The sequence below is a fragment of the Sciurus vulgaris genome (genome assembly GCF_902686455.1).
Source record: "Sciurus vulgaris genome assembly, chromosome: 1".
Taxonomy (NCBI): Eukaryota; Metazoa; Chordata; class Mammalia; order Rodentia; family Sciuridae; genus Sciurus; species Sciurus vulgaris.
This window is the reverse complement of record NC_136461.1, coordinates 115796086-115810331: the sequence shown is the minus strand read 5'-3', so window position 1 is coordinate 115810331 and position 14246 is coordinate 115796086. Positions and strand designations below refer to the sequence as shown.

At 41.2% G+C, this 14246-nt stretch overlaps 1 long non-coding RNA gene across 2 annotated transcripts; it reads left to right on the top strand.

The window, feature by feature from the left end:
• The first annotated feature begins 3782 nt into the window (after window positions 1-3782).
• Window positions 3783-5361, top strand: LOC306661960. Of its 2 annotated transcripts, XR_013764017.1 has the most exons (4): window positions 3783-3934; window positions 4371-4419; window positions 4648-4743; window positions 5269-5361. It is a non-coding gene; the product is annotated as an uncharacterized lncRNA (long non-coding RNA). The 2 variants fall into 2 exon arrangements; XR_013764016.1 differs by lacking the exon at window positions 4371-4419.
• The last annotated feature ends 8885 nt before the right edge of the window (window positions 5362-14246 follow it).

The window sequence follows — 14246 nt, the reverse complement described above, 5'->3', positions numbered from 1 at the left end:
CTTAGTCTCTAGATCTTCATTCGTTGTGAAGAATTTCCCTGCATGCCAACCTGTCAATGCTGGCCCGAGGACAGCCTGTATGGGCTACTTTTACCTCCCAGTTATTCTTTTCATTGTTCAGCCCTGACATTCCATAAGCCCCCTAGACTGACATTTCTCAGCAGAGGAACTAAGATGGCCAAAATGTATGTAAAAGAGATGCTTAACCCCAGAGATAGGAAAACAAAGCCAGGATGAGATGTCACTAAACTCTCATCTCCCTGGCAGAAATCAAGAAATTTTAGATGTTTGAGAAGATACAAATGCTTGTGGTAAGGTAGGAAAGAAGAAATGTTAAAAAGATAGGCAAAAAAGGAGACAAGAGGAAGGAAAAGGAGACTATAACTTTAATCTCAAAATCTTGAACTGAAGTTCCTCCTATTGTCTACCCACCATCACTTCTCTCTCAGGCCTGTCACTCTCAAATTTCTGGGAAATCCACAAATCTTTACTTACAATTTGAAAGTTACTAGAAATTCACCCGCTTACAAAAATTGCCCATGCCCTGTTAATTAGCCCACTAATATACGTATTTTTATAACAGATTGAGCAAAGGAAGATAGAAAATCTATAATATAGGGTAATTTCCCAAAGTTATCTATTGATCAGATAATGGAGAAGACAACCACCTAAGGATCCTGAGAATTGCCAAACTAAACCATCTCATGATCATCAGACTAATATTATCCCCACATACCTTCCTGTGCCCACCCCTCACCAAGTTTCCTTTTCAAAAAAATTTTTTTTGTTTTTAGTTGTAGATGGACACAATACCTTTATTTTATTTATTTTTGTGGTGCTGAGGATTGAACCCAGTGCCTCATGCATGCAAGACAAGTGATGTACCACTGAACTACAGCCCCAGACCCACTCAGTTTCCTTTTAAAGGAGAGCTTGAGAACCCCAAAAGTAAGTCTCACTCTTGAAATAACCCATATTCTCCTTTGAATGCCCACTCACTGCTTTCCTAAATAAATCTGTTTGTGTTCTGACACATCTTGAAATTCCTCTCCGTAACTTTGTCAAAGATCCTGATGTCCTGAGTTGAGGTCTTCCTCTGTGGGACTTCCTTGGACCCCCTCCAAGGCAGTAGGTACAAAAAATTTGGCACTGTCATATAAAATGAAATACTGGTATTCTAAAAACCTATCATTTCTATTCCTAGGTAAATATACCCAACATAAATTTTTGTACAAGGGCATCAGAAGGTAATGCTCATAATAGCACTACTGGAAGTAGCAAAAGACTAGAAATTGTGTTAGTGCTTGGCAACTGGAGAATGGATAAATAATGGTACACAATGGATTATTATGTACTATTCATGAAGAGTAGCAGTAGAAATGAGCAAAATGCAATTTTACTCAAGGATGAATATATATATTATATATACACATATATATATTTAGTTGCAGAAGGACACAATATCTTCATTTTGTTTATTTATATTTATGTGGTGCTAGGCAAGTGCCCTACCATCGAGCCACAACCCCAGGCCCAAGGATGAATCTTAATATGTCTGTAAAAATAAAAGTCCTAGGACCCTAGATCAATGTAATGTATAAAGCTGCTCCATTTGGGAAATGACCATTCCATTGCAGTCATCCCCTCCCCCACCCAGTTGTCAATCTGTGAACATCCTAGCTAGCTATTGGTTCACCAGTCAGCTTGCAAGTATCTTTCTCCGATATTGGTCCCCTCTTAGCCCCATGGAATTTAACTGTTTACTATAGCTTCCCCGCCATCTTTTCCCATCCTTCTGTCTGTCCTCACTTTTCTCTATCCCCATGGCTTTCCACTCTCTCTAGCGCGCCCTTTCTCTTTCCTCTTTTCCTCTCATTTTCTCTCTTACCCTGCAGGGAGACACTCTATTTGCTTAATAAACTCCCTTATGTGATTTCCCGTGTCCTGCGTGGTTCCCTGGGATTTCCCTTACAATCAAAGTTTGAAAACACACACAACACTAATCAAAATATATTGCTTAATAATACATATAAATGTGAAAAAAAAAATTAAAGCAATGCAATAGTTGTGTAAATGCAAGTTTAGGATGCAGCTTACTTCTGCAGGGAAAGCAGAAGTTGGGGACCACTTACAAGCTGATATTAAGTTCATTGGTAACATTTCTTTCATTCATTCATTCATTCATTCATTTTGAGGTTCTGGGGATCAAACCCAGGGCCTTGAGCATGCTAGGCAAGCGCTTTACCACTGAGTTAGCATCCCAGCCCTCATTGGTAATATTTTAGTTCTTGTGTAGGGTGTCACAAAAGGTGTTCATTGTATTGTTTTAAAAATTAATTTAATTTACACTATAACCATCCAAGGACTGCTGATTCAAGTGCATTATTAACTAATTCTGTGGAGTTAAGGTCCTTTTTTTTTTTTTTTTTAAGAGAAGATTGTACCTATATATTTTCTCAAGTCTTCTGGCCTAACCACGTTATGGATGACTGAGAATTTTAACAAGGCCAAGAGCAAAAACGCAGTATCCTTAACCCAAGTAGCTACTCCCCACCGTGTCCACACCACCACCATTAACAGATCATAAAAACTAAGACAGAACAACCAAAAAATAGCTTTCCTATGGCACAAACAAAAGAGGGAGGAATCACGTGGGACTCCCTCCCACGCCCGGCGCGCCAATGATGTCACCAATCCGCGACCGGGCCATTGATTCCCGACTGAAGGTAGAGAGGACTACGTGGTGGGGGAGGGCGGGGGGAGGGTCCCGGCGGCAGTGGCGACCTCCGCTGCGCGGCTGCGTCCGGAGGAATTACAAGACGCGGTAAGTGGCTCTCCCCTTCTCCGCCGTCACCTTCCCGTGCCCAAGCCCGGCTTGCGTGGCCTCTTCAATCCCGGGTGCTGATGGAAGGAGAAACGCCAGGGATGTCGTGGGGGGGGAGGGGGCGCTGAAGGTGGCCGCAGGGCCGGGTGGCGATGCGGCTGGTGGGGGACCGCGGCTGGGCTCTGCAGCCTTCCAGGAGGCGGGCGCCGGGGCCGGTGTGCTTGTGTGCGTGTGTGTGTGCACCCGTATGCACGCGGGTGTGGGCGGCAGAGGCTGCGCATGGATGCTCTGACGCTCGTGCCAGCCGGAGCCGAACAGCTGGGTACCAAAGGCCCTAGTTTCTCTCTCGCTGATTCCCCCGCCTCGGAGAATGACTGGAGAGCGCGGCGCCTGAGACTGGTCCTGGTACGCGCCTTTCAGCGCCTTCTCTCCCAAACTGCATAGGACCAGCAGCGCATCCTGGGAATAATATCCGCTGCCCTTGCGTGTCTTGCACAGTGACCGCGCAGGACGCCACCGTGGAGAGCCCACTGCGGGGTCACGGCCGCTGCGCTCAGCCTCCATCTGGCTCTGGTGCAGGAGGCCTAGTTGCGTCACCTCCCTTTCCTTCATCTGTTTGGCTTGATTCCTGGGCCCCACTAGAGGGTAAGCCGGCCCGAGGTGTTCCGTGTTAGTGTCAGCGTTTGGGAAACTTGCCTGCCCAAAAGGGATACCTGTCATGGGATTTTGAGTGTCGTAGGGAGGGCCGGGGCACTGTAAGCGCGCAGTTAGCCCAGGGCGCAGAGTCTAAGCTGCAGCGGGAGGACACACACATAGAGGCCTACACCGTGGCTGGTGGCCGGTTGCTGGAGTGGGAGGCAGAGATGCTAGAGCAGGTCATTGGGGACAGAGAACACACGAGCATCAAAATGTCGCCAAGTGGCTGAGTGATAATACCAACTTCTTTCTCTATCCAAAGGGCTCATTCCTGTTGTTTTAAAGATCCTGAAATATCTTGTTTATTATTTACAAAGAGTTGAGTGCTTGCTGTATGGGAGGCAGAGAAATGGAGTGGAAGGGGGGTATAAACTGTGGAATCAGGTCTGCCACTTAGCAGCAGTGTGACATTGAGTGAGTTATTTAACCTCTACTCCTACTAGGGCTTATCTACAAAATGCAGATAATTATACCTACCTTGCAGGGTTGTCAGAATTTGAAGCGTTTAGCTATTATTAGTAAGGGCCTAGTACCCAGGCACTTGAACTTTCCAATATTGAAGGTTTCTTACTGGTACAGCTGCTTGAGAGACAGGGGATCTTTTTGCTCTTTTGGATGTTTGCTATTCTGCCAGATATAAAGCAGACTGGTGTGTGTGTGTGTCTGTGTGTTTGGTTGGGGGGGGTGGGTGGTGGTTCTTAAAACCCATAATCTCTCTACTGTAGACCACATAAAATGCTAGATATGGAAAGAGGTTAAGATCTCACTTTATTAATTATGGCTTCTCTTTATTTCATGCCTGTTACCATGTCAAAAACGTCACATATACTAATTTATTTAATCCCTCCAGCAATTTAGAGCAAGAAGTTAATATCAGCCCCATTTTACTGATGCAGAAGGTGAGTCTTGGCCTGGTTCCTAACACTAGTTAATGGCAGAACTGGAACTTGAGCCAGGCCATCAGGCTGTATGGTTTGGGTCTTATTCTTTCTAGTGTTCCTACAATGTGAAGGTGGTATGTGGGGGAAGGGAGGCATAGCAGAGTTTAGAGAGCCAGCATTTGCTGCAAAAATAGCATCTCATATTGTTCCAATGATACATTATCTTTTATTTTACATTTTACCCAGCATTGTCCAGATGTGAACCAAGATTTGGCCTTTTCACCAAGAGAAAAGGGAAGGCTCATGGGCATGGGCACACAGTGCTGAGATCGTGGGCACACAGTAGGTATTTGGTAAATGCTTGTGGAAAGAACAAATCTTGAGGCATTATCATTCTTGCCAGGAGGCGGCCCTGTGCTTAATTCCACCAAGGCTCCTTAAGCTAGCTATTTTTATACTACAACACATTGTAACATAAGCATCTTTCTGATTCATGGATTTAAAGATCTGAAATTCTTTCAGACCAAGATTGGTATTATTATCTGTGACTAACTGATTATAGAGTTTTTAAATATGTGAACAATGGAATCTGAGCTTTTGGGCTTTTGTAGTGATCTCTTGAGATATACCAATTTGTTTTGCTCTAACATCTGTTCAACTTGGACTTTAATGGGTACAGCTGTTTGAGTTAAGTTTTCTGGAGAGCACCAGATGATTGTTTGGCATCCAGGATAAAGAGTTCATATATTCAGTTTTTCTCAAATTTAAGTTTTTGAGAAAGATCTGTGACTGATGTGGATTAATGTGGGAATAGTAAACTAGTTGTATTCATTTGTTCATTTATTTATTTATTTACTTATTTTGCAGTACTGGGGATTGAACCCAGGGGCCTCATGCATGCCCGGCAAGCGCTCTACCACTGAGCTACTTCTTCAATCCAGTAAACTAGTTTTAAACAGATGGCATTCATGGTGTTTTTGTGTCATTTCTCTATTCTGTGTCATTTCTCTCTTTAAAGATGACTTAAGTCCATATAGTGAACTATTAGGAACATGCAAGGTTTATATAACTCATCCACATGAACTGCTCTACACACACATCCTTGTAGTTCCTCTGCCCAAGAAGCTCTGATTCTGTTTCTATAATCTGACAGATACCTTGAAGCCACTTGTTTCATCATTTTTATCAGACTCAATGAGTGAGACCCTCTGACATCTTTCTTTTTTTTCCCTTTGTACCATCCCCTACCACGCACAAAAAGTGTTCTTCCCCAGTCCCTGCCCAAAAAAAAAGGTGTATTGATCTAGTTGCAAATGGAAGAAACCCAATATAAACCAGCTTTAAAAAAAAAAGTTTTCCCCCTTCAATCATTTAACTCGAAAGTCCAAAGGTAAGCTTCACGCATGACTAGATTCTGGGGCTAAAATTATGCCATAAAGTCTCTCTTGGCCCTGTCTTTCTCTGTTCCTTTTTGGTTTATTGCTTTTTCTAGTGCTGAAAAAGCTGATTCTTGGCAGTGCCAAATCTGTGACCTTCTCGCATTATAAACTAATCATTGTGACAAAGGATTAGGGCTAGGGATTTCACAATTGATCAGGTCTATGTCTCAGGCCCATTCCTGGGATGAAGAGGTAAACTGTCCCTCCATAAACACACGGACTTCCCCACCACACACACACTGCTAGGGATCAAACTCATGCCTTGAGCATGCTCAGCAAGTACTCTACCACTGAGCTACAGCCCCAGCCCCTCCTTAACCACATGGAATGGGAAAGTCAGAGGTATTAGGCAGGTAGAGGTATCAGATGACTACTTCAGGTGTGTATATGCACAGGCACATGTGCTTGCATGTGTGCTTATATCTCACTTCTTCAAGGCCCTTCCAGAACCTTCTAACTGGAATGAATTCACCTGGTTTTGTTTGTCCATTACACACTGTTTTTCTGTGGTGCAGAGCACCCATCATGTGCTCTAGATCCCCTCCATGCCTTTGCATCTGCTCTTTGGGTTGCTGGTTCCCTCTACTTCCTCTGGCTAATCTTTTTGGATCAAGTCCTATTTCTTCCAGAAGCCTTCTAGACCTCTTTCATTGAGGTAGACACCCCTTCTCTCTGTTCCTGTGAACACCTGAGCACACCCTATAATAGATTTTTATTTGTTTGGAAATTGTTTACTGCTTTGTAAACCATTCCACTAGGCAAAACCCCTGGAGGACAGAGGTGCACTTGTATTCCTTACCTCCCACCCTTTCTAGCATTATTTTTCTTCATAGTGCATACAATCACCTGGCTTTGTATATTTATTTGTTTATTGTTTTTCTCTTCTCTTTGGAACAACTTCATGAGAACAATGAGGAAAGGAATTCTGCCTTGTTTGCTATCTCTAGGGCCTAGGAAGGTACCCAGCACATAGTAGGTATTTAGTTAATGTTTAATAAACAAATGAATGAAAATTTGCCCAGAGGAAGACAATGCCAGCATCCTGTTAATGAGGATTCCAATCTGCCTGATAGACCATGATAGATGGAGTCTCCCTGTAAAGGCCTGACACTCGAGTTCTGCAGGTCATCCCAGGAAGGTAGAACCTTGCTCCCATGTGGCTTGAACCTGCAGAGATAGGCCCAAGGAGAAGTCCACTGGGAATTCTGCCCTGTGTGCTGCTTCACTCTGCTCAAATGCTTCTGAATCTCTCCTTTTTTGGTGTTTTTGTTTTGTTTTTGAGGTGAGGTCTCCCTGTGTTGCTTATGCTGGCCTTGAACTTTTGGGCTCAAGTGATGATCCTTCTGTTGCAGCCTCCCAAGTAGCTGAGACTATACACATGTGCCACCACACCTAGTGCCTTTCTGAACTTGGATAAGTTGCATATTAAGGGTTTTTCCATATCATAAGGCTTTTTCCTTGGAGTATTTACTTATTTTTTCAGTGCTAGGGATTGAGCCCAGGGCACTCTACCATGGTACTACATCCCCAGGAGTCTTTCTAAAAGCTGAGGCTGGCCTCAAACTTGTGATCCTTCTGCCTCAGCCTCCCAAGTAGCTGGGATTGCAGGCTTGTGTCACTGTACCCATCAGAAGTATTTATTTTTAAAACATTTCCTTGGGCACTTAAATGAGCCAGGCACTGTTCTAAGTTCTTTATAACTAGCAAGTCATCCTTAGACTGAGGTTTTGGGATTAACAGTTATAAACTTGAAATCTTGTTTTCTTTTTAAATATTAAGATATGAAAAGCAGGACAAAAGGAAGTAAAAAGTTCCCATTTTTAAATTACAAAAGAAACGAGATTTCTCCATCTGGTTGATCCTATCCTCTAGTGTAGAGCTATCAATAGCAGCCTAGTGTGTCTCCTGCCCTTTCCTTAGGTTTTTACACTCATAGCTAGTAAATAACACCTTCTGCATCATTGACATGCATGCTGACTTGCCCCTGGCCTTTTCCATAGCTGACATCAGGGTGACATCAGTGGCACCCACTGCCATTGTCCAGGGCAGAGCCTCCTTACCCCGGGATGCGTGGCAGAGCTGAGGGACCAGTGACTCTTCAAAACAGTAGCTGCACAAGCATCTAACTTCAGCCCTCTCGTAGGGAAGACCCAAATCTACACCCTGGCTCCTCTCCACAGCACATCCATCTGCCTGGGTTCGTGTATGTTTTAACTTGGAGGAATCCTACCCAATCCATGCCCACCTCCCAAGACCACCACAACAAAGGGAAAATACCCTTTTCTTTCTTTGAATGCTAACAGAAAAGTAATTCTCATACAAACACAGACTTTAAGGTGAGAGGATTGTTGTTTAACTCCACACTTAACCTGTATCTCCAAGCTCCAGTTCTATTAGGGTGCTTAGTCCTGATTTGCTTCCTAAAAAGCATATACAGTTTAAGTGTCCCTAATCCAAAATGTGTGGGACCAGAGTGTTTCAGATATCAGATTTTGAAATATATGCATATATGTAATGACATATCTTGGGAATAGAACCCAAGACTAAACATAAAATTTTATTTACATTTCATATATGCCTTATATACACATGCCCTGTCTTCTGTTTTCATCAGCTTCCCACCCTGTAACTGTGACTAACAGACCCAACCAGCACAATTGTACAGGAGGAAACATTTATTTGGGGGCTCACAGTTTCAGAGGTCTCAGTCCATAGACAGCAGGCTCCATTCCTCAGGGTTCAAGGTGAGGCAGGACATCATGGTGGAAGAGTATGGTGGAGGGAAGCAGCTCATGTGATCAGAAAGCAGAGAGAGAGAGATCTCCACTTGTTAAATACAAATATATACCCAAAGCCATGCCCCCAGTGACCCACCTCATCCAGCCACAACCTACCTGCCTCCAGTTACCTCTCAGTTAATCCTATCAGGGAGTTAATTCACTGATTAGGTTAAGGTTCTTACACCGATCATTTCCCCTCTGAATCCTCTTGCATTGCCTCATGCAAGCTTTCGGGGGACACTTTTCACATCCAAACCGTAACATGGCCCAAATGTACTTATATACAATTAAAAAAAATAATTTTGTGAATGGAACAGCATTTCATGGTGTGGAATTTTCCATTTGTGGCATCGTGTTGGAGCTTAAACCTTTTATATTTTGGAGCATGTTGGATTTCAGATGTTCAGATGAAGGATGCTCACCCTGTACCAGTTACCTCTGCCATCAGCAATGCCTGAGCACTGGATGTGTACCTCTCTCACCTGCCCTCACCAGAACTGGGTATTTTAACTGAGGAAAGGAAAATCTAAGCTCAATTGAAAATGTTATTTCATTTTAATTTGCATTTTTCTTATAATTAAGTGAAACTTCTTTGCTTATGAACTACTTTTATTTCTATTTTCAAAATTCTCAGTAATATTTTGTCTATTCATTTATTGTGCTCAAGTGGTTTTAAAATAAATTATACAAATGCTCCAAAAACGTGAGTATTTGCTCATTGCAATAGAAAAAAGCTTGACTTACTGTGAACATTTTCCCACTTTAACATTTCTCATTTAATTTTGGCTTTATTGTTAAACATATAAAACCTATTTTTTCATTCTTATGTAGACAAATTTTAATAATCCTTTTTGATTTCTTTGCTTGTAAGTTTAAAAGTTTCTTGTTCATTCTGTATTCTAGTTTTGATATGACTTTCAAAAGCTAATATTCAGTTTTATTTCCGATTTTAGGAAGATACTTGATGAAAATGTGTGACATTTTAAATAAAAGCAGTTTTGATTAGATAAAGGTCTATGTTTTATTTTAAAGATGTTTACATTACCATATTTATACCCTTTTAAAATAATTTATCAGAATAGCAAAGCTTGCTCCAACAAACAGATTCAAATACAGGTGGTTTCCACTTAGAATGATCCTACTTATGACTTTTCAATTTTATAATGGCTCTAAAGCCATACACATTCAGTAGAAACATACTTTGAATTTAGACTTGTGCTCCTGTTTGGGGCTGGGGATGTAGCTCAGTTGGTACAGTGCTTGCCTTTCAAGCACAAGGCCCTGGGTTCAATCCCCAGCACTGCAAAAAAATTTAGACTTGTGATCTTTTCCTGGGCTAGCAATTTGCAGCTCCATGCTGTTAGGATGATGGGCAGGAGCAGATGCAGTTCCAGGTCAGCCACGCAAAGAGGAGGGGAAACTAGCGCACTCCAGTTACTGTTGTAAGCAGTGTAGGTTAGATGTATGAGTGTTTTTCTCTCCTTACGCTGTTTTCAACTTGTGATGGTTTCCTGGGATGTAACCCCATCATAAGTCAAGGGGTACTATTTCTCGTAATTTTAGTGTGCTTAGCATTTCCATAAATTGCTGTAGGAAATGGTACTTATTGGGAGCTATCGGGTTTAAAGAGGCACTTGCATTCAGCAAGCAGCTTCTCAGAGGAGGTGATGATGAATTCAGCCTCTTCCAATTCCCCTTCCTCACTTTTTCCAAAGACCTTTTTATTGGGATGCAATTATGTATAACCTATGTGTACTTTTCATATATTTTGACAAAAATAGATGCCCATTTAATTTCCATCTAAATCAAGAACTAAAACATTTCCATTACCCTAGAAAGCTCCCCTGTACCTCTTTCTTTTTTGGGTGGGTGGTACTGTGGTTTGAACCCAGGAATGCTGTATCACTGAGCTACCTCTATAGCCATTTTTACTTTTTATTTTGAAACAGTCTCATTAAGTTGCCCAGGCTGGCCTTGAACTTGTGATCCTCCTGCCTCAACCTCCTGAGTCTCTGTGATTACAGGCATGGCCCACCACACCCAGCTCCTGTACCCCTTTTGTAGTCACCACTACTCCCAAAGGCCACTACTATTCTGATATCTATGACCATAGATTAGTTTTGCCATTTACATTACATATGAATGGAATTATGCAGTATGTGTTTTTGCCTGTGGCTTCTTTCAGTGTGGTGCAACAAAGTTGCATATGTCTTTATCCACTGTATGTATTCATACCCAGGCCCCCACACATGCTAATTCAACTTTTCCCCCTTATTTTGAGGATGAGACACACTTTTTATTTTTTATTTATTTTGTTTTTTATTTTATTAAAAACAAGACAAAACTTGAAAATTATAGAAAGCTATTAAAATGTAAATAAGACCACATCCTAAGTGTAATGGATGCAAGACAATTGTTTATGATTTTTATGAGTTGTATTAAGCCCCATGTCTCAGACGTCATCATTAATATTTGGGGATCTTTCATGCATTGCTGTGCTGGTTGATTCAGTAACTCAACGGTGTTCCAGGCCTTCACTCCACCATCTTCAGGATGTCACCTACTCACAGGGACCCTTGCCCCAGAAACCCTCTCCCAACAGCCTTCTTTCTGTGGTTTGCTGGTTACGGTTATCACATGTATCACTGCCCACCCAAAGGAGTGGAATGCCAAGGCTCATCAAGATCCTCCCTCTGGGTCTGGGAGGGAGCTGATCCTCTCAGAGGGAGGTGGACAGAATCAGGGATCTCAGAAAGGAAGGCTGCATGCTTGGGCATATTATTTTTCAAAGCTGTAATTGTTCTAGATTTATAATTTTGTGTTCTATTTGGGAAATTAACCTCTCCCATTGACTGTAAATATCACTTTTATTATGCTACTAGCCTCCACTTGAGCAGGTCTCCAGCTTCGAGCATTAAAGCTCCTTTCAGTTTTTTGCTGTTTTACACAATGCTGTTGTGCTAATTCATTTTCATGTCTGTTCATGTTAACATAGATGTCCATACGAAGTTCCAAATTGTCTTCCTTGAGATGGACTCAATCAATTATGAATTAATGACATTGTTTAATGAATACTGATGAAGTAACATGATTACATCACTCATAATCATTATTAACAGAAGTTATAAACATTGAAGGCTTTGAATACACATCGGGACCAATTGCTTGGTAAAGAAGTTGAACCTATCAGGTTAGCCTTACTATCAGCATAGGAAAGTACCTGAATTTCCTCCCTTTCTTCATTTTTTTTTTTCTTTTCACCCTCTATTTCTTTCATTTGATCACTAATGGATATTCATTTGGGAAATATTTTTTGAGCACCATCTATAGACAAAGCACTGTGGTGGATCTTGGAAGCACAAGACTTAGTACTCAAGAAAGACAGATGTGATTAATCAAATGATCACATGAATGTAGAACTATAATGATACGATTATAAAGAAAGCCACCTAGGACTCTGGATACTACAATCTTTATATGCCTTCTGATATCAGAACAGGAGTAGAAGAGAAAAGTCTGTGATTTGGCTTTTTCAAGGCTGCAAGAGAGTTATGTGGCTATTGGGAAAATAGGATAGAACATGCTTTTCTTGAAGTCTTTTGAGAGTGGGCTAGTCCAGCAGGTGGGGACATGGTGCAGACCTTATTTCAGACTTGGGCCTTTTTCCTAAGAGGAATAGGTTTATAGAAGAGCTTATTGGAGGGAGGTAGCAGGGACCTAAATCAGATTTGAGAACTTATGAAAGAGGCCAAAATGAATTCGTAGAATCCAAGGTTAGATGGTGAAGGTAGCCATGGGTTCCCCAACCAGCACTAAGCAACCTCAGTTGTTAACTGCTAATTCATTTTCATGTCTGTAATTGTTAGTTGACTGAATATTTTCCTGAGTGTTTGACAAGCATTTGCGCTTCCTTTGTTTTAGTGGGGATAACATAGCCTCTGGACCAAAGCATCCACTCTAGAGCCAAAATGCCTGGTCTGAAAGCTGGCTCTGCCAGTTACTGGCTGGGCAATCTTGGACAACTTCTATGACTTTGTTCTACTTCATTTTCCTCTTCTGTAAAATGGGGGCAATGACAGTGTGCCTCTCTCATAAGATGGCTGTGAGAATCAAAAGATAAACCATAGTGCTGGTCCATCTTAAGTGCTGCTGGACATGTGCTCTCTTATCCAGGTGCATGAGCTTCACACTTACATGTGTGCATATTAACTGTCTTGCAAATGTGTGGGGATGGTAATTCCTATGTTTTCATTTCTTTATTGGTTTATATATTTTTAAACTTTTTTTTACTGTGAACATTTTCAAACATTATGTTGCTTTTTTAAAACACAAAAACTTATCTGCAGTGAACCAATATCAGTCTTCTCCTTTGTGAGTTCTTCCATTGTGAAATAAATCAAGTAATACACACTGCCTTTTTAAAAATTGTTTTTACTTGAGCTTTTTTTTCTATATTTTATCCTTTGTTACAATTGAAATTGGATCTATTAATATAAGGCAAGACTCTAGGCTTTTTTTTTTTTTTCTTTCGAATAGCCAACCAGTTGGCCTAGCTCCATCTATTGAATAATCCTTCTTCCCAGTGGTACTGCTTTTGGATCTTTATCATACATTGGATTCCTACACACAGTAGGAATCCTACACACACTAGGGTTTGTTTGGGGGAATGTGGTCCGCTCCATACTCTACCAACCTCATAGAGTTTGTAGTAAATTGTTTTAAAATTTGGTGGGAATTAGCATTCACAGGGGTTAGTATATCTTTCTATTTGGGACATATACAAATTTTTATAATTTGCTGCATGTGAGCTTTTCATATTTCTTAAAATTATTCCTAGATATTTCTTTTTGTAAATGCTTTGCTATTTAAAAATAGAGTAGTTCCCCTAAGTATAAGGAAATTGTTGTGTTTTGTATATTTTTCTTATATCTAGCCATATTCCTTTACTGGTGTTTGTTCTAAGAGTTTTTCAGTTGAGCCTCCTGGATCAGCTAGGGTTGTAATAATATCATCTGCACATAATCCATTTTCTTTCTTTTTGAATAGTTATTTTAGTTAGCTTTGTGTTGCTGTGACCAAAAGACCTGACAAGAACAACTTAGAAGAGGAAAAGTCTATGTTGCCTCATGGTTTCATGGCCAGCTGACTCCATTGCTCTAGGCCTGTGATGAACCTCATGGCGGAAAGGTGTGGCAGGGGGAAGCAGCTCAGGACATGGCAACCAACAAGCAGAGAGAGAGAGAGAGAGAGAGCTCCGCTCACCAAGGACAAAATATAACCCTCAAAGGCACACTCCTAGTCCTTCTTTTAGCTACAAACTACCTGCCTACAGTTCCCACCCAGTTAATTCGCATCAGTGGGTTAACCCACTGATAATATTATAGCTCTCTTAATCTGATCATTCCACCCCTGAATATTCTTGCATTATCTCACACATGAACTTTTGGGGAACACCTCATATCTAGACAAAAACAATAGTTTATTCCTTATTTCTCTTCTGTGTTGTAGAATATGCCAAAATATCCATGTTTGCAGGGATATGAATTTTTTTCTAAGATCATTAAGCATAAGAACATGCTATTGATTTAATAACAAATGGAGGCACTATATTGAGTTTCATTTATAA